Genomic DNA, 21781 nt, shown 5'->3' with positions numbered 1-21781 from the left:
TAATAAGGACTAAATACTTTTTTTTTTTAACTTCTAAATGAATTCATTTGAACCCCCAAAAGCTAATGTAAAATTGGTTTTTTTATCAACATTTGATAGATGCAAAGGAGACTCCATTGCAAGTATGATTTAGAAGTAGAGAGGTTTTATCCAAGAAATTTTGATCTAAGAGCCTTTGATCTAACTATCTTCAATTAATTACTTCAAATACAACCTCTTAAAGCTTAAATCGTTATATTTTCTTAAAAATGTATGATTTTAGCAAAAATCAGTATGTACCAAAAAGTGGGAACCAACATTGTGAGTTATATAGAATATTTAAAACCAAAGCAACCCGTATTCAATCTATCAAGTCACACAACTACGGTTCAACAAGATACAGACAAACCTATAATGCCTTCCAATAATTTTCATAGAAAATTTACTATTGGCGAACCACTTGGGTCAACATTGAAAACACTTCTCGCAAACAAATTGATTACCTTACCAAAGGTGAGGGAATTTAAACCAAAGGTTAAACCTACATGGTGGAATGACAATCATTCTTATGATTTTCATAGAAATAAATGACACCAAACAAATGATTGACAATGATTAAAATACATTATCCAAGACTTGATTGACAATGGAGTCATAAATTTAGATGGACATAAAACAAACGATTCACACACAATGTTCAAAATTCCACTTCCCAATTATCAGAAAGGTGAAACATCAACCGCACAAGATGGCAAAGGTAAAGCAAAAGTGAACTATGCTCATACATACAATAATGTAGTTAATGTTATCGTAGTCAAATAAAAGCAACAAAAAGAACTTGTTCATGTCATCACAAGAATCAAAGCTAAAGTTACTTTGTTGGGTCCTACCACTGACATGTCGTCCACTTCCAAATAATACAATATAGTGGATCAGTTACAAAAAAACCCCACACAAATATGAATACTAGAAATTTTGAAACTCTCACCCACACGTAAGGAGAATCTAGAAAAAGCTCTTGTGGATACTACAATCCCCAAAGATCTCGGTGTAGATCAATTCCAAACCATGGTGGGACACCTAACAACACCTCATTGCTTATCATTCACTCAAGAAGATGACATGTCTTTGCAACATCCGCATAACACTCCCTTGTATATTGAAGTTCTCATCCATAAAACATGTGTTAAACGTGTCCTAATAGATGGGGGAGTTGGCCTCAATATTTTATCATTGAGTCTTGTTTGTGCCTTAGGTTATTCTAAAGATGTAGTTGATCCTTACAAAAAGATCACAATCAAAGCATATGATGAAGAAGAACGTTCCTCCAAGGGAATTGTAGTGTTACCAATCAGAGTAGGACCATTGCAGAAAGATACAACATGCCAAGTGTTGGACCTAGATTTATCATACAATATACTTTTGGGAAGACCATGGATCCATGATATACAAGCTATTACCTCAGCTTATTACCAATGCCTGAATTTTCCATGCAATGGACAAGATATCACCATTTCAACAGTCTCTAATTCATTCCAATATTGCAGTAATTTGAACCCAGTGGAAGAGGTCATTGTTCCACACAACAGAGAGGCATCCTCTTCTAGTACGACACCCAAAGATAAGGCATTTGCCACAATCCTATCAAGCTTTGGGAAAAAGATACAACTGAATGACAATAGAATGGGAGAATATTCTCTACAAGATTTACCACTCTCTCCTAAGTCGTATGGTAAATTGTCAGCTTCAAAACAACCTGTGGCAAAACCTCTAAAAATATTTGATGGATCCTTTGTCAAGGTCGAAAATCTATTTGAGGAGATGGAAGATAAAGATGTACTACAATGGTTATACAAGGATGAACAAGAATCCTAACAAGAGGTCAATAATGTTCGTATACCAATTGAGCAGTATGGAAAAGGATACAATATCATGAAGAAAATGAGGTATAAAGGTAGGGGTCCTATAGGGAGAAAAGAAAAGAAAAGAAAAAAAAAAGGTATCCTTGAGCCCATACAACCTCATTCTCAACACACCAAAGACAAATCAAGATTGGGTTTTGGGCAACACAGTCTAGAGCAACAACAAGAAGTAGTACACAGATGGCAAGCAAAGGAAAATGAGCAAAAACAGGAAGAACTTTGTATTAAGAGGGAAGAAGAAGGCATTCACGAACAACAAAAAGAAGTAGCTCGCAAACAACAACAAGAAGTAGAGGAAATACAACAAGAAGAACTTTCTTAAAAGAAAGAAGAAGCTACTCGTAACCTTTATGAGCAAATCATCAGATTACAAGCTTCTAGTGAAACAAATTAGAATGAGTGAGAATGGAATCTCTATCACTCAAAACCATCCTCTGAGGATTCATATTATGAAAAATACATTGATATCGATGTAGTTCACTTGTATGAAGGAAAAACGCCAAAGTACAAACCACTTAAATTAGAATCACAATCTCTCAATTTTGACTCCATTGAGGACGATCAGGAACTACTTACGAGATGTCATTCTCAGGAGAGTGTCATTTTAGACTTGGAAATCATTGTTGAAAACTTTGACGTCTCAATCATGACCCTTGATACCATTGAAACTATCTAACCCCATGATCCTTTACCTTTAATCCACCCAGAGCTTATTGACTATGAAAATAATAGATCCATTGAGATAGAAACCTTCCCAAATGATTATGTAATTGCTTTACATCTCAATGTTGTTGAACCTATAGCACCAAAAATGACTTCCACCAATGAATTTGATAACGTGTGTCGAGTCAACGAGGTGTCAAATCTCTTAGTCGCAAAAGTGAAAATAAAGAAGCAAACATAATATCTAATGCTAAAATCTATTTAATGGCATCATTAAATCAATCAAAAGTAAAAAGAAATGGTGTATTTGATGGTGAAAACCTTCTTGAGGTGTCAGAAGATGGGAGATTTGATACTCTACCCAAACATTTTCAAGAGAGATCGGCCATATTAATTGAACCCACAAAAACAATTAGCATTGGTATCTCAAAAAATCCTAAGATCCTACATCCAGCAAGATCACTATCTGAGCAAGAGAGGTGGGAATATAGTGAGTTCTTCAAGAGGAGACAAATCAACTTTGCATGGTCACATGCAGACATACTAGGGTTGGATCCAAAGCTCATAATGCATAACCTAAATGTCACTGCAGGAGCTAAACCTATCAAATATGATGGTATGATGAAAGAATAAGTATTCAGTAGAATACTGAGAGGGGGGGTGAATCAGTATATTGAAAAACTGATACAAAGTTCCCAAACTCAAACTCGGTCACACAAAGTAAACATATCTCAATCAAGTTCAATATTCATGAGAATACTTGACATCAACCGGTTTAACTGTTATGACAACTTAACAGTAAACAACTTCAATCTTGTAAACATCAACAATGCTTAATCATAACTCAACATATTCATCTTTCAATGCTTCTACTTATCAAGCCTTATCAAAAGTTAACCAAATCAACAAATAAGATCATAACCACAAAAGCATTCACCACTTGACACAAATGTTTATACGTGGAAAACCCAAATAGTTATCTGAACTCTTCCAAAGTTCACCTTGTTAGGAGCCAAGCCTGTTAAAGCTTTACAATAAGTCTTGTTAAGAACTAATTCTGGTTAGGAATCACCCAGTTAAGGGATTTACAAATATGCCTTGATGAAAAGCACAATACCATGTTAGGAGTAACCTCAATGGAGGATTTAAGAATCCAAGCTAATGGACCACCTTGTTAGAGGATTTAATGAGTAACCAATCTTGTTAGAGCTTACCCAGTTAAGGGATTTCACTTCTGTTGTAATTGTTAGAAAACAACAAGTATTCTTGATCTATCTGAGTAGCACTACATTTGCTTGATCAGATCCTTCTAAGCTTCAATCTACCTTCACTCAAAGTGCAGATCCATTCACTAGTTAGGCAACTACACACTCAATAGGTTTCTATCAATCTTGCCAACAACCTTTACAAACAACTTCAACGACCTTAAATACAAATCAATTAGGTTGGTAACACAACAAAAACCTAATTCTCATCATCAAGATTACAAACAAGTCGGTACAATCTTGACCGTTAGAAATCATGACAATCTCTTCACATTCTTCAAGAAAATTCTAACCACTCCATGTTCACAGCTTCATTGGACTTTGTAACTCATTACGCGTTGTGTATTAGATGCAATCCACTTTGATCATTCCCTAGACAAAAAACAAATGCGCCAAAACAATTTGAACATATCCTCATACAATGATCACACGTGTCTCCATCATTCCCACTTATTAGATAATAAACAACCAAACTTGTTCAGTTAGGGTTTAACAGTTGATAGGGTTTACCAATTACATTACATAGAAAGGTTTAACCCTTTACACCGGTTCACCGGTTCAACTCACAAACTTTACATACCGGTTTACAACATCTTCCACAAAGCTCTTCTTACTGGTTACTAGCCAATATCAAAAACAACAATATCAGCAATAACATGAATACCATTATCGGTTCAATTGACATCAATGACAACATATCATTAATGCAATCTCTATGCAAAATGCCAACAATCTCCCCCTTTGGCATTGATGGCACTGATTGCTATTGAGATTGGTGAATAGGAATCCTGGTTTACATTACCAAGTATTCACCTTGCTCTATCTGTCTTCAACCTACCGATGGTTCACCTAATCAGACACATAATTCTTCTCCTCAATCACATAATTCTTCTTCCCCTTTGACAGCAATGCCAAAGTGCAAGTAAAACATGTAATTCTGCTCTCACTACGCATCAACATCATTCTGCAACTTGATACTCTCCTTGTGGAATACATCCACTTCTTCATCAATCCATGTAAAATTCTGCAAGTGGTTCAAGGACTGATGCAATCAGTATCATTTTCAACTAACTTCATGAAGAGGGACAACCCCTAATTGAATTCTAAGATACTCGAAAGTGGTCTTAGGTAGAGGTTTGGTAAAGATATCTGCAAGCTTCTCCTTGGTAGAAACATGTTCCAAGATAACATCTTTACTTTGAACTTTTTCCCTCAAGAAGTGATATTTCAAATCAATGTGCTTAGTCCTTGCATGCAAAACAAGATTTTAGAAATATTTATTGCACTTGTATTATCACGCAAAATCTTTATTGGTTCTTAGATTTCCATCTTCAAACCTTCCAAAATTTGCCTCATCCACATAGCTTGTGTGCAATTCATATAAGTTGCTACATACTCAGCTTCAACAATAGATTGTGAAGTGCAACTCTGCTTTTTACTACTCCATGAAACTAGCCTTCCTCCTAGAAAGAATGCTCCACCAGTAGTACTCTTTCGGTCATCTATATTTCCTGGCCAATCAGCATATGTGTATGCTTTCAAATCAAAATTTCCACTATATGGATACTGTAACTCATAGTAAATAGTACCTTTTAGATATCTAAAAATTCTCTTGGTTGCCATCAGATGTGCCTCCTTTGGATTCTTCAAAAATCTAGCAACAATACCAACTGCATGGGAAATATCCGATCGACTGTGAACAACATAGTGTAATTTGCTAATCATTAACCTATATTCCTTTTCATCTATAGACTTAGATGCATCTTCCTTGGACAATTTACAACATGTAACCATTGGGGTTCCAACTGGTTTACAGTCACTCATACCAAAAGTCTTCAAAACCTCTTTCACATACTTGGATTGAGTAATGAAAATACCATTCTTCATCTGCTATATTTGTAAGCCTATGAAATTTTTTATTTCCCCTACTAATGACATCTCAAATTCATTCTTCATTTCATCTTCAAAATAATTACTCATGTAATCATTACCTCCAAATATAATGTCATCTACAAATACTTCACTGACCAGTATTTCATCTCCTTCAGACTTGAGATAAATTTTGTTGTCATCACTGGTTCTAGAAAATCCTATCTTCATCAAATGAGTATGAAGTCGTTCATACCATGCTCTGGGTGCATGCTTTAATCCATACAAAACTTCATGCAATTTTCATACCATGTCTTCCTTATCTGTCAATGCATAACCATCATGCTACTCTATATAAACCTCTTCTTCCAGTATCCCATTCAAGAATGCAGACTTAACATCCATCTAGTATACCTTGAACTTCTTATGAGTTGCAAATGCAAGTAATGTTCTGACACCTTCCAATCTTGCTACTGGTGCAAAATTTTCCCCATAATCTTCTCCTTCTTCTTGCGCATAACCTTTGCATACTAATCTTGCCTTATTGTGAACTAAAACACCATCTTCATTTAATATGTTTCTGAACACCCATTTAGTACCTATAACATTCTTGTTTATCGGTCAAGGTACCAGGGTCCAAGTGTTTTTCTTCTCAATTTGATCCAACTCCTCCTCCATAGTTTTCACCCAATGATCATCACCAAATGCCTCCTTAGCACTTCTAGGTTCAAAGGTGGAGATCATGCAAGAGTTCTCTCTTATTCTCCTTCTAGTTAGTACAATGACATCCTTATCCCCAATTATCTATTCAGGACTGTGATATAGTCTCACATACCTAGGAATAACATGATCATTCTCTTCAGGTTCAACTTCTTCATTATCATCTTCCTCTGAATTTATTTGTTTCGGTTGAACAAGCACATCAAGGTTTTCTTTACCAGTTTCTGATTTAACAGTTTTGGGTTCCAAAAGAAAAATGCAAGGATCTTCATCCTTCTTCTCAGAATTGGTTCCTTTTGAAGCTTTGGGACATTCATCTACACGAACATCAGCACTCTCAACAATTCTCTGTGTCTGGTTGTTGAATAGGCCTTACTCTTGGTGGAATAGCTAATAAATATGCCTTCATCACTCTTAGCTTCAAACTTGCTTATGTAATCACCTCTTTTAATAAAACATTTGCTTCTAAATATCTTAAAATAGCTAACATCGGGTGATCTCCCATACCAGTACTCATATTGTGTCTTGTCCTTACCTCTTTTCACCAGAACTCGGCTCATTGTGTAGATAATTGTACTTACAGCTTCTTTCCAAAATGTTTTTGCTACACCTCCTTGTATCAACATAGTCGTAGTACCATCAACCACTAACCGGTTGTTTCTCTTTGCTATACCATTATGTTGTGGTGTCCTTGGTGCAGAAAGTTACCGCTTGATACCATTATCATCACAATACTTAGTGAACTCCAAAAAAGTGAATTCACCGCCTTGATCTATTCTTTAAAATTTTATCTTTTTGCCACTCTCTTTCTCAACTGAAGCTCTGAATGCCTTGAATTTACCAAAAGCTTCATCCTTATCCTTCAAGAATGTGACCCACATTATCCTTGAACAATCATCAGTGAAGATCATGAAGTATCTGTCACCTTGAATGCTTCTTGTTCTTATTGGTCCACATAGATCTATATGAACCAAATCTAACAAGTGCTCTGCTGAGAAGGACTTTCTCTTGAAAGTTGAAGAAGCCATCTTTCCTAGCTGACATTCTTTACAAAGAGCATTAACCGGTTTGTCTAGCTAAAGCAGACCTCTTACTGTCTTAGACTTTCTTACTTTAACAATATTGTCAAAATTTATATGACAAAATCTCCTATGCCAAAGCCAACTATCATCTATTTTTGCAATCAAGCAATTGCTAACTTTAGGACTGAGATGAAATATATTACCTCTGGTTTGTTTCCCGGTTGCAATCAATTCACCTTTGTTGTCAAAGATTTTGCACATTCTATTTCTAAACTCTAGTGGGTATCCTATGTCATTAAGTTGTGCCACACTTAAAATATTGTGCTTTAGGCCTTCAACCCAATAGACATCAGTAGCACTACTCTTCCCATTAAGAGAAATAACTCCCTTACCTTTAACCATACATGGTGAGTCATTGCCAAATCTGACAACATCGCCATCAAATTCCTTCAGGGAAATAAATTTGCTTCGATCACTGGTCATGTGATGTGAACAACCACTATCAATGATCCAATCATCAGAGTTATCCATTATGGATACTAGTGCCTTCTGATTTGATATTTCTTCCTTAATAGCTACAAACACAATATCTTCACTAGCATCATCATCAAATTCTTCATCAGTAATACCACTGTCAATAGCTACAAGACAATCTCTCTTTCCTTTACCCTGGTACTTCTTAAATTTGTCTCTCTTGTATTCATTTTCACCATTAGGGCAATTTGCTGCTATATGACCAATCTTGTTGCATGCAAAACATTTTAAAGGTAGCTTACCTTTATATTTACCAGTGCCTCTAGGGAGTTGTTTTGCCAATAATGCTTCAAGTTCTACTAAGCTATCTTCATCATCAGCATCTCTGCTAGATCTAGATTCATAGCTATGGCCAATATTTCTACTTCTTCTCATAGATGAGTTAGAGACAAAAGCTCGAAATGCAGATTCTAATTTTTGTACACTACCATCATAGCCATTTAGTTCAAAAGTAGTAAGTTTGCCAATAATAGAGTAAAGAGTTACCTTTGCCTTGTCAATGGATTTCAGCTCTTGAATAGCTGCAACTCGGATAGCATAGACCAGTAGCAGGGTTCTTAGTACCTTACTAATTACTGTGGCATCTTCCACTTTCCCTCCTGCACTCTTTATCTCTCCAACTATCTCTTTAATCCTTTGACCATACTGGTAGATATTCTCACCTTCAGACATTCTCATGTCATCAAATTTTCCTCTTAAACTCTCTTCTTTGGCAATCTTGACATGTTCATCACCGCTATAAATATTTTCTAATTTCTTCCATACTTTATATGCAGTTTCAATACCATTAACATCTACATATTCAGCATCAAAAAGGGAACTGATAATAGCCTCTAATGCCTGGTGATTTTCTTGCTATTCTTTCTTTTGATCATCAGTCAGGGGTCCAGTAGGTGTAATATACTTATTTTCTTTATGATCCCAATACTGACTACCAAGACTCTTAATGTAAATCTTCATTCTATCACTCCATATTCTATAGTTATCTTTGTTGAACTTCTGACCTTCTTTCTTCGTCATGATCTACAAGATCTTTTCCTCAAGTTGTTAGGCTTTTAGATTAAGAGGACCTGAGATGCTCTGATACCAATTGATGGTATGATGAAAGAATAAGTATCCGATAGAATACTGAGAGGGGGGGTGAATCAGTATATTGAAAAATTGATACAAAGTTCCCAAACTCAAACTCAGTCACACAAAGTAAACATATCTCAGTCAAGATCAATATTGATAAGAATACTTGACATCAACCAGTTTAACTGTTATGACAACTTAACAGTAAACAACTTCAATCTTGTAAACATAAAAAATGCTTAATCATAACTCAACATATTCATCTTTCAATGCTTCTACTTATCATGCATTATCAAAAGTTAACCAAATCATCAAATAAGATCATAAACACAAAAGCATTCACCACTTGACACAAATGTTTATACGTGGAAAACCCAAATAGGTAAAAACCACAGTGAGATGAGACTCACAAGGATAGCTATTTGAACTCTTCTAAAGTTCGCCCCTGTTAGGAGCCAAGCCTATTAAAGCTTTACAATAAGTCATGTTAAGAACTAATTCCGGTTAGGAATCACCCGGTTAAGGGATTTACAAATATGCCTTGATGAAAAGCACAATACCCTATTAGGAGTAACCTTGCTGGAGGATTTAAGAATCCAAGCTACTGGACCACCTTGTTAGAGGATTTAATGAGTAACCAAGCTTGTTAGAGCTTACCTAGTTAAGGGATTTCACTTCTGCTGTAATTGTTAGAAAACAACAGGTTTTCTTGATCTATCTAAGTAGAACTACATTTGCTTGATCAGATCCTTCTAAGCTTCAATTTGCCTTCACTCAAAGTGTAGATCCATTCACTGGTTAGGTAACTACACACTCAATAGGTTTCTATCAATCTTACCAACAACCTTTACAAACAACTTCATCGACCTTAAATACAAATCAATTAGGTCGATAACACAACAAAAACCTAATTCTCATCATCGAGATTACAAACAAGTCAGTATAATCTTGATCATTAGAAATCATGACAATCTCTTCACATTCTTCAAGAAAATTCCAACCACTCCATGATCACTGCTTCATCAGACTTTGTAACTCATCACGCGTTGTGCATTAGATGCAATCTACTTTGCTCCTTCCCTAGACAAAAAACAAACGCGCCAAAACAATTTGAACATATCCTCATACAACACATGTGTCTCCATCATTACTACTTATCAGATAATAAACCAAAAAACTTGATTTGTTAGGGTTTAACAGCTGATAGGGTTTACCAGTTACATTACATAGAAAGGTTTAACCCTATATACCGGTTCACCGGTTCAACTCACAAACTCTACATACCGGTTTACAACATCTTCCACAAAGCTCTTCTTACCGGTTACTAGTCAATATCAAAAAAAAAAAATTAGCAATAACATGAATACCATTACCAGTTCAATTGACGTCAATGACAACATATCATTAATGCAATCTCTATGCAAAATGCCAAAATGCCAACAAAATAAAAACTGAGAAAGATGCATCCTCATATAGCTCTTCTTATAAAAGCAAAACTAAAGAAGTTGTTGGATGTAGGATTCATAAGACCAATTGCATATCTAGACTAGGTGTTCAATATTGTACTTATTTCCAAACCAGAAAAAAAGTATCAGAGTGTGCACAGACTTTAGGGACCTGAATAAAGTATGTCGAAAAGATGATTTTCCACTACCAATAATTGACATCATTGTAGATCTAACAGTCGGACATGAAATTTTTTCTCTAATGGATGGATTTTATGGGTATAACCAAATCAAAATAGCACCCGAAGATTAGGAGAAAATAACTTTTACGTGCCCTTGGGGTACTTTTTATTGGAATGTCATGCCATTTAGACTCAAGAATGCAGGTGCTATGTATCAAAGAGCTATGATGACTATTCTCCACGACATGATGCATACATACATGGAAGATTATGTCTATGACATAATGGAAAAATCACACATAAGAGAAGAACATCTGGAAATCTTGGATAAGATATTTCAAAGTTTGGAGCAATATAAGTTGAGGGTGAATCCAAAAAAGTGTGCTTTTGGGGTCACAACAAGTAAACTTCTGGGATACATCATTTCAACTCGAGGAATAGAAGTGGACCCAGATAAGGTAAAGGCTATCATGGAAATGGAATTGTATACACCTAAAAATGGTCTGAAGATAATTAATTAAATAAGAAATTATTTAATTAACCCCCCTTCCTAATTTAATTGAATTCATTAGCAATTTGATTAAATTCTCCCTTTCATCTACTTATTAATAAATCTAAGGATTTATTTAATAGGTTCATTTCAATGGTCCTCTTTGATTAATTAATTCAAATTAATTAATCCTCCCCCCATTTCAATCAACTCTTCTAATCCCCTAATTAATTAAAACAAATCAATTTATGAGTTGTTTAAAATTAATTAGTCTTTTCCTATTATTTGAATTTTCAAATTCAAATTACCCACATGTCTCCTAACTTCTAACCACCTAACCTAACCATCCTCTAACCTAACCCATTCCACTAACATTGGGTTTAACTAACCCTATCATATCTTGCACATTCTAACCTCCTTATCCTAACCTCCTATGGTGTGGATATTCTCCCCTTGAGACACATGGCACTTTCACCACATGTCTCCTCTCTTGGACACTTGCCCTCTTATGAGAAAGGCTCCTTGACACTCATCACCATAGAGATGAAAAGTCTCCCTTCCTCCAACCTCTTCCTCAACCTCCTCCAATTTCACCCTTGATATCTTCAGACTCAATCTTGACTGTTGATTCCTGCCACCTCACCCCTAGCATTGGAAATCCTATAAAAATCCCCCATTTTGGAGAAATAAGAATCCCCATCTCATTATCAATTTAGGCATTGTTACTATAGGCATATCATTTGAGCATTGTTGTTATAGGAAATTGCATTAGCTTAATTTGATCATTTTCTAGCATAATTGTTGAATCATGTAGCTTAATCAGTCTCTTTTCTAGCTTAATTGCATCATCATCATAGCTTAATCATGCATAACATTAGCTTAATTATACTCTTGGATCAATCTAGCATAATTAATCTCATCTAGTTTGCATATCATTATCATTTCAAATCCTCTGTCTAGGTGTAGTCAAGTCACTAGGATTGCTTATCCAGATCTGAGAGCAAATCCATACTCGCATCTCTTAGGAGGTGATAGGTCGCTTTGTCATGGTTTACCTTTTATTTGATTTTAATTTGCTAACCATGCTTGTAATGATCTATTGAGTATTTTTGTTGCAGCTACAGGTATCACACTTCATAGGCACGACATTTTGATGCCCATCGTGGGGCCAAAAATCTCATTTTTGGCCTCTTAGCATCATCAAATTTTCAATCTAGCAGGTTTTTGGTTGGGTCTGATTCATAATTTCGTACGAGTTCTCTTTCTATCTCGTACGAGTATTTGAGAATTATCATAGGAGTAGGTGAGAATTATCGTATGAATTTCTGCTTCCATGTTTTCAAAACAGTTTGCATTTTAAGGTTTCCATGCTTCAATTTGATTACTACTAATGCTAACCCTGGTTTGTTTGTAAGTTTTTCAACATCCTAACTAGTTTTTGCAGGACGATTGTCGAAGATTATGCTTGTAAAAGCTTCATTTCACCAAAACATAACATGACTACTAAGGTATCTATTTTGCAGGTTGCCTAAGGAGAACTAAACCAAACTTTGTGTCTTATTTAAGTTTTCTAGGCACACTTATTTTGCTAATGGTAAATGAGCATCTTGCTTTCTATGTTTGAGAAGTTGTTTAAAAGGTACGAGAGTATTCTCTTGTCCGTTTGGACAATCAAAAATCCTGACCCTTGAAGCACTTCTATGTTTGAGATTTGATTACCTTTAGCAGGCCTATCATAGTGGGAAAAAGTAATCACCCTGTGAGAACGACCCAAGTGAGTACAGCTAGACCTAAGCTTTGCTACTCACTCTAAAAAATAGGCCTCTTGAGATTAAAGTCTCACAGGATGGGATTATTTGAGTTTTCTCTTTTGAGATCTCTCATATCATATATTTAGTAGGGCCTCGAGGTCTCAATCAAGCTTGTGTGATTACTTCTTGTTTTGGTACCTTATAGGGCTATAGGCCTTAATCGCGCTTGCGCGAGTGCAAAGGGTAATTTCAAATGGAAACCCTTACTATGAACCCTAAGATAGAAGCTACTCAATTCACATTCGAAAGGGGGATAATCTTTGTGCAAGAGAGATAGTAACTCTCCCAAGACACTTGCCATATCTTGCCCCCATTAGCATTTGGAGTCGGATAATACGACGTTGAGAATACATTGCATGAGACTCAACGACCGTATTCTGATTAGCTATTGGGTGTGTAACTAAGTTTGCAAGAAAAAGTTTTCTCTCCTAGCCAACTTCCTTAGGATTTAGCGTGTTGTGTTTGAGGTCACTTATCATATCACGTGTTTGTTGTGTCTTCATCCCTGAAACAGAAAATTAGACATCTAAAACTAGAAAACAAAAGCAAAACATCAAACTTCATTGATCAAAAATCCGTACAAACAAAATTTTTGTCTCTATTTTGTCCTCAGTCGTATAAGTTTGTTAGTTTATCGTACGAAACATCTAGTTTATCGTCTGATCCAGTGAGAATTATCGTACGAGTTAGTTTAGAAAAGAATTTTGTGTCATCTTTTGTCATTTGGTTCTGTGAGAAAGCTCATACGAGTTTATGCCTTTTGTCATGCGATATTTCTAGTTTGTTGTATGGGCCTGTCTAAATTTTCGTTCGGGGTTGAATAAATTATCGTACGAATTTTTGTCTCTGTCAGTCCAAAGTTGTCTTCTTGCATGTCTTTTCAAATCTGTCACATTTGCTTGGTCAATTTACTTTGAGCATAAACACCTGATATTTGTCATTTTGTGCTTAGATTGTCTTCTCGGTTCACTTGATCAAGTTATCATCTGTCAAATCGGATTCTAGAAGTAGACACCTCAAAAAAATTTAAGTATTTGCCTTCAACAAGTTCAAGATCTAAACATCTCAAAGTGCATTATCACCCTCTTTGATAAACTGATCACTCAAAACATAGTTTCTCATTAGGATCTATCAGCCTTTATCACAAAACTACAATGTTTGGTCAGGACAACCTATTCCCACATCATAGGATATATCATTCCTATTGGACTTGGTTTTATCAAAATCATCATCATTGCACTCCAAAACCAAAGATCGAAAAACTTGCAAACTTTTAAACACTTGAATCATCTTTTTGTGTCATATCACTTTATCACTTATCGAAACAACTTTTAGACAATCAAATCCTTGCACAATATCTAACACATGTGTATGTCCATTTTAACTAAAGCGCAGAGACAGAAGATCACAGAAACGGAAATTGAAACATTGGAAATAACTGAAGATCATAGAAACATAGAACCCAAAAATGAAATACAAGAAGAAGGGAAAATAACAAATCAACATCTCCAAGAAATCAAACAAGATCCTAAATTTGATAAATTTATGGAGAAAATATTGGAGGGAGAAAAAAAAACACTTCCTAATGTTAGCTAAATCTGGTGCTACACTCCCCCAAGATTTTGATGTGAACAAATTAGCACAAAAGAGAAGTGACTCTTCCCCTAATAATGAACGACATGACGATATTTTTGGTCTCAAAATTAATGACACGTCAATTCCTGATAACCCTTGAACTAATGAGGAAATTTCCATTCCCAAAAAGGATGACGTAGAAATTCTCAACCATGTCAAATCTAATGAAGACACAAGAAGGGGTCGAGATGACACAAGAAGAGATCAAGATCATACTAGAATGCACACTCATGGTTATGCAAGGACAAGTCATGTTGATAATCCTATCACAGCTCTTACACAACAAATGCAAACACTGCAAACACAAATTCAAGATATGTAGAGAGGAACTGTTAGAAGATACTCGCTTCAAGAAATATGTCCTTACCCCTTCGATAGAAACTTAAACATGATACCATTTCCTATAGGTGGTGAAACTCCTCGATATGATAAATATAATGGAAGTGTTGACCCCCAGGATCATATACGATAATTTTGCATGCTAAGTATGGAATTTGCACATGAGGATACCTACCTGATGAGATTATTTCCAAAAAGATTAAGTGGACTAGCTATGGAATGGTTCTCCAAACTTCCACCTAGAATTAGATCATTCATAGAATTGGTGGATAAGTTTGTTTCACAATACTCTTATAACATTCAACATGAAGTAATAATGCTTGATATATGTAACACTAAAAAAAAGAGTGGAGAACCTTTCATGACATTTATACAGAGATGGAGACAATTAGCTTCACGATATCCTCTAACGGTGCCAGAATACGAGAAGATAGACATATTCATTGACAACCTAAATGGACAAGTGAGTTATCATCTAAATTATAACTCAATGATGAACAGTGAGTACCAAACCAATACTGAGAGGGGAGGGGTGAATCAGTACAGGCACAAAAACTTTCCCTGAACCGGTTTGACTGCAAATAGTGGACTTGACTAGCAATCACTAACATCGGTCATAAATCATATTACTACCGGTTAAGCACAATAAGATTGTGAAAGATATAAACTGGAAACACTTATCTTTCCACACAACCTCATTCCCACATTATCCCTGTGCATAAATAGGTAATCTATCATCAGAAATATAATAACATGCTAGATCGACATGATTCACCACTTGACATAAAACAACAAAGCATCACATGAAAAAGATATCACATATGACACACATATTTTTCATGTGGAAACCCAACTGGGAAAAACCATGGTGGGGATGAATACCCACAAGCTATTCTTGAAATTTTTAGAAGTATTCTCTGTTAGGATCCTAGTTCGGTCAAATACTGTTACAACAGGTTCTGTTAGGAACCAATCTTGTTAGGGATCACTCGATTAAGGGATGGCTAGAATACCCGGTTAAGGGTTAAACCCTGTTAAAGGTTACCTTGTTAGAGGATTTCATGAACTCAATGGCTTTGAGTCACCCTATTAAAGGATTTACAGCAAGCTAGTTAAAGCTACCCTGTTAAGGGATTTTCCAATTGTTGAAGTGGTTAGAGATCAATAGGTATTACAATGATTTGGTAATAGCACTCAATGACAATGCAGATCCGCTCTAGTTCCTTCCTTCTGCATAATGCTCTGCAGGTATCAATCCTCTTATCTGGTCTGGCAAGAATCACGTATCTTTGCACTTAGATACACACACAACATTTGCCAACAACTTCAACATGAAACATAGTATTGACCTTATAGGAAATAGATAGGTCGGTAACACAAACCCTAAACCCTAAACATTTAGGTTGAGCAATTCAGTCGATTCAATCCTGACCATTGACCACTTTGCCTTTGAATACAACGATCTTGAATAGATCTCAAAACATTCTCCATTGTTTGTTCTTTACTACTTCATGGAGGCGATAACCCATCACGTGTTCTCCACCATTTGCAGAGGTTTCGCACATTCCTGAGGTAGATAGGATTAATCTCCTTCATGCAAGATCCTTCATGCACACAAGGCTAATGTGGAAACATGATCTGATCTCCATTACACTGCTAACTCATCACACAATATCATCGGTTGAATAACACAGGCTCGAAACACTTCAACCGGAAACCCTGAGGCTGGGACTACCAACTGGTAGTCATACCATATTAAACTTTGATAGAAAACATTCCATATACCGGTTCACCATTCAATATACCGGGTCACTTGAACAAGCATATCACTTTGCCTTTTGCACATATACCGGTTCACAACATATTACCGGTTCACTTTGCCAGTTGCTTAACTTCAATATACCGGTTCACTCTTCAGCATATTGACATCAATGACAACACAATATCATCATGTCAACATACTCAGCACATATGCCAACAATCTCCCCCTTTGGCATTGATGGTAATATACAAAGATATCTCTCTTTCTGCATCACATCTTCTCCTTAATACTGCAGATATCTTCTCCGCTTCACATCTTCTCCCCCTTTGAAAACAATGCCAAAGTTCAAGTACGAGTTTCCCTATTCCACTATGTTGCTCCCCCTGAGGAGTAGCATTCTTCAACACATCAATCCTGAAAAGATATAGCAAAGTAAGATCTAACTGATGTGGAGCACAAAACTTTAGTTTACCTCTTGAAGGGGCAGGACCCCTAATTCACCTCTCAAATAGGTGAATGTAGCCTTCAGTAGAGGATTGGTGAATATGTCTGCAAACTGCTCCTTACTAGAAACATGTTCCAATACCACCTCTTTGTTCTGAACCTTTTCCCTTAAGAAATGATACTTGAGTTCAAAGTGCTTAGTTCTAGCATGTAAAACGGGATTCTTGGAGATGTTAATTGCACTTGTATTGTCACAAAATATACTTACCGGTTCAGATACAGGAACTTTGAAGCCTTTCAATACATGCTTCATCCAAATAGTCTAGGTGCAATTCATAAAAGCTGCAACATACTCCGCTTCTGTTGTAGACTGAGAGATACAACTCTTCTTTTTACTCATCCATGAGACCACTCTACCACCGAGAAAGAATGCACCACCGGTTGTGCTCTTATGATCATCCACATTACCAGCCCAATCAGCATCTGTGAACACTCTTAGGTTGAAATCATCATTGTATGGATACCATAATCTATATTCAATAGTTCCCTTCATATATCTAAGAATCCGCTTGATTGCTACCAAGTGGGATTCTCTTGGGCTTTTCTAGAACTGAGCGGTAAACCCCACTGCATGTGCAATGTCCAGTTTGCTATGCACTACATAATGCAACTTACCAATCATTGATCAATAATCCTTCTCATTTACCAATACTGAGTCATCCTCTTTTGATAGTTTGCAACCAGTCACCATTGGTGTACCAACCAGTTTGTTGTCTTCCATTCCAAAGGTCTTCAACACCTCTTTGACATACTTGGACTGAGCAATAAAGATTTTGTCTTTCATTTGCTGAATCTGGAGTCCAATGAAGAACTTAATCTCCCCTATGAGTGACATCTCAAACTCCTTTTTCATCTCATCTGCAAAGTCATGACTCATCTTGTCATCTCCACCAAATATTACGTCATCAACAAATACTTCACAGATGAGAATCTAATCTCCTTCTGATTTCAAGTAGATATTGTTATCTTCACTTTTTCTTTCAAATCCAATCTTTACAACATGGGAGTGCAAGCGCTCATACCATGCCCTAGGTGCCTACTTCAATCCATACAAGGCTTTATGTAGCCTACACACCATGTCACCATCTTCTGATAGGGAAAACCCATCTGGTTGCTCTATATACACCTCCTCTTCAAGTATTCCATTTAGGAATGCAGATTTTACATCCATTTGGTATACCTTGAATCCTTTAAAAGCTACATATGCAAGAAGCATATGAACTCCTTCCAATCTTGCTACTGGAGCAAAGGTTTATCCATAGTCTTCCCCTTCTTCTTGGGCATATCCTTTACACACTAGTCTAGTCTTGTTCCTTACCATTGTGCCATCCTCATTCAGCTTATTTCTGAAGACCCATTTGGTTCCAATGACATTTTTATGCTCCTGTCTGGGTACCAAAGACCATGTACCAGTCTCCTCTATCTAGTCAAGTTCCTCTTCCATTGCCTTGATCCAGTCTTCATCTTTATGTACCTCTTTGAATGATTTAGGCTCAAATTCAGAGATTATACATGAGCTTTCTTTGACCTTTCTTCTTGTAAGAATTCCTGCATCTTTGTCTCCTATGATCTACTTTGGATCATGATTGAGTTTGACATACCTAGGTATATTCTTAACAGATTCTTCTTGCTTTTCTTTTTCATCCTCATCTTCATCAACATCAGCATCTATCGGTGTAGGAGCACAGTTACTGGTACTAGGCAGATTTGCAACCGGTTCCCAGAAGGTTACTACTGGTTCATCTCCTACATGCTCACTACTGATTTCCTCAAGTTTCTCAGAGTTTTCATTAATCCTAACATTGATTCTTTCAATGATTCTTTGCGTCCTACTATTGAAACATTTGAGAGCTTTACTCTTGGTGGAGTATCCTAGGAATATTCCCTTATCACATTTTCCATCAAACTTACTCAGATGTTCACTTCTCTTGATATAACATTTGCTACCAAATACTCTAAAGTAGCTTACCATTGGTGTCTTACGGGTCGAGTACTCATAACGAGTCTTATCCTTTCCTTTCTTGATGAGTACCCGATTCATTGTGTAGACTGTAGTGCTCACCGCTTCTCTCCAAAAGGTGTGAGCAACCTTTCCTTGGATCAACATAGTTCTAGCTGCTTCAACCATAGTCCAGTTGTTTCTTTCTACTAAGACATTCTACTGTGGAGTCCAGGGGGCAAACAGTTGCCTCTTGATGCCATTCTCTTCACAATATTTGTTGAATTCACTAGAAGTGAATTCCCCTCCTTGATCAGTTCTTAGGCATTTGATTCTTCTACCACTTTCCTTTTCTACTAGTGCTCTGAAAGCTTTGAACTTTCCAAAGGATTCAAACTTATCCTTCAAGAATGTGACCCACATCATTCTTGAGCAATCATCTGTAAGAATCATAAAATACCTATCTCACTGCACACTCCTGGTTTTCATAGGACCACACAAATCAATATGCACAAGATCAAGTAAATTGTCTGCAGTGAAAGATCTACCTTTGAAGGTTGAGGAAGACATTTTCCCCAATTGACACTCTCTGCACATAGGATTTTTCGGTTGCTTAGCACCGGTATTCCTTTAACTTCCTTAATCTTACTAGCCTTCACTATGTTATCAAAGTTTACATGGCAGAGTCTCATATGCCATATCCAGCTATCATCAAATTTAGCCATAAGACATGTACTTATATTAGCATTCAACTGAAATAGGTTACCTTTGGTCTACATACTGGTGGCCATCAGTTCACCATTCTTTCCTTTGATTTTGCACACTCCATTTTTGAATTCTAGAGTGAGTCCACTATCATTCAGCTGGGCAACACTCAATAGGTTGTGTCTGAGACCTTCCACCCAATGCACATTATCAGCGCTGCTCTTTCCATTTAGAGAGATGGACCCTCTATCTTTTACCATACATGGTGCATCATTACCAAAATGAACCCACACCACCATCATACTCTTCCAGAGATAGAAACTTGCTCCGGTCACGAGTCATATGGTGAGAATAGCAGCTGTCAATAATCCACTCATTGGAATTATCAAAGCGGGAGACAAGAGCCTTCTTGTCTGACGCATCTTCATTGACTGCAACAAACACAATATCTTCATTTTCTTCATCTTCAGATTCCTCATCTGTGACACCTTCATCAACTGCTACAAAATAGTTTCTCCAGTTTCCTCCTTTGAACTTCTTGAACCTTTCCGGTTTGTCCTTGTTATCACCATTAGGACAGTTTACAACAATGTGTCCTATCTGGTTACAAGAAAAAAATTTCAAAGGGAGCTTACCTCTGTATTTACTAGTTCCCTTAGGAAGTCTCTTGGCAAGAAGAGCTTCAAATTCCATCAGGATCTCCTCATCATCCATTTCTCTGCTTTGCCTTGGTTCACCACTGGTGCTTGCTTCTTTACCTTTTTTGGATGGTGTAGCAGATGCTCTAAAAGCTGATTCAGTCTTCTGAATACTGCCATCAAAACTATTTAGCTCATAGGCTATCAACTTTGCAATGATGAAGTCTAGGGATACCTTAGTCTTGTCTATTGACCTCAACTCTTGAATAGAAACAACCCTTATTGCATAGACCGGTAATAAGGATCTCAAGACTTTGCTAACAATAGTAGAATCATCAATTTTGCCTCCTGCACTCTTGATATCTCCAACAATAGTTTTGATTCTTATTCCATATTGTTGAATGGTCTCTCCCTCAACCATCTGCATGTCTTCAAACTTTCCCCTAAGGATTTCTTCCTTAGCTTGTTTTACATGCTCATCACCGCCATAGATATTCTCAAGAGTATCCCAAACTTCTTTGAGATTTTCTTTATCCTAGACATCAATAAACGCAATGTCAGATAAGCTGCTAATTAGGGCCTCCATGACTTGTCGATTTTCCTAGATCTCTCTCTTTTGGTCATCAATGAGAGTACTGATAGGAATAACATAAGCATTCTAACATATCTCCAGTGTTGAGCACCCATGCTTCTGATGTATATCTTTATTCTATCCTTCCATATTTTGAAATTATCTTTGTTGAACTTTGAACCTTCCCTCTTCATCATTACAATAGGATCTTTCCCTCAAGCAGTTAAGATTACAACATAGAGGACCTGGAAAACGCTCTGATACCAATTGATAACTCAATGATGAATAGTGAGTACCAAACCAGTATTGAGAGGGAGGGGTGAATCAATACAAGCACAAAAACTTTCCTTGAACCGGTTTGACTGCAAATAGTGAACTTGACTGGCAATTACTAACACCGGTCATAAATCAGATTACTACTAGTTAAGCATAATGAGATTGTGAAAGATATAAACTAGAAACACTTATCTTTCTACACAACCTACACCCTCATTCTCACATTATCCTTGTGCATAAATAGGTAATCTATCATCAGAAATATAATAACATGCTAGATCAACATGATTCACCGCTTGACAGAAAACAACAAAGAATCACATGAAAAAGACATCACATATGACACACATATTTTTCATGTGGAAACCCAACTAGGAAAAACCACGGTGGGGATGAATACCCACAAGCTGTTCTTGAACTTTTTAGAAGTTTGCTC

The sequence above is a fragment of the Cryptomeria japonica genome, chromosome 2 (assembly GCF_030272615.1).
Source record: "Cryptomeria japonica chromosome 2, Sugi_1.0, whole genome shotgun sequence".
NCBI lineage: Eukaryota > Viridiplantae > Streptophyta > Pinopsida > Cupressales > Cupressaceae > Cryptomeria > Cryptomeria japonica.
This window is presented reverse-complemented; position numbering follows the sequence as displayed.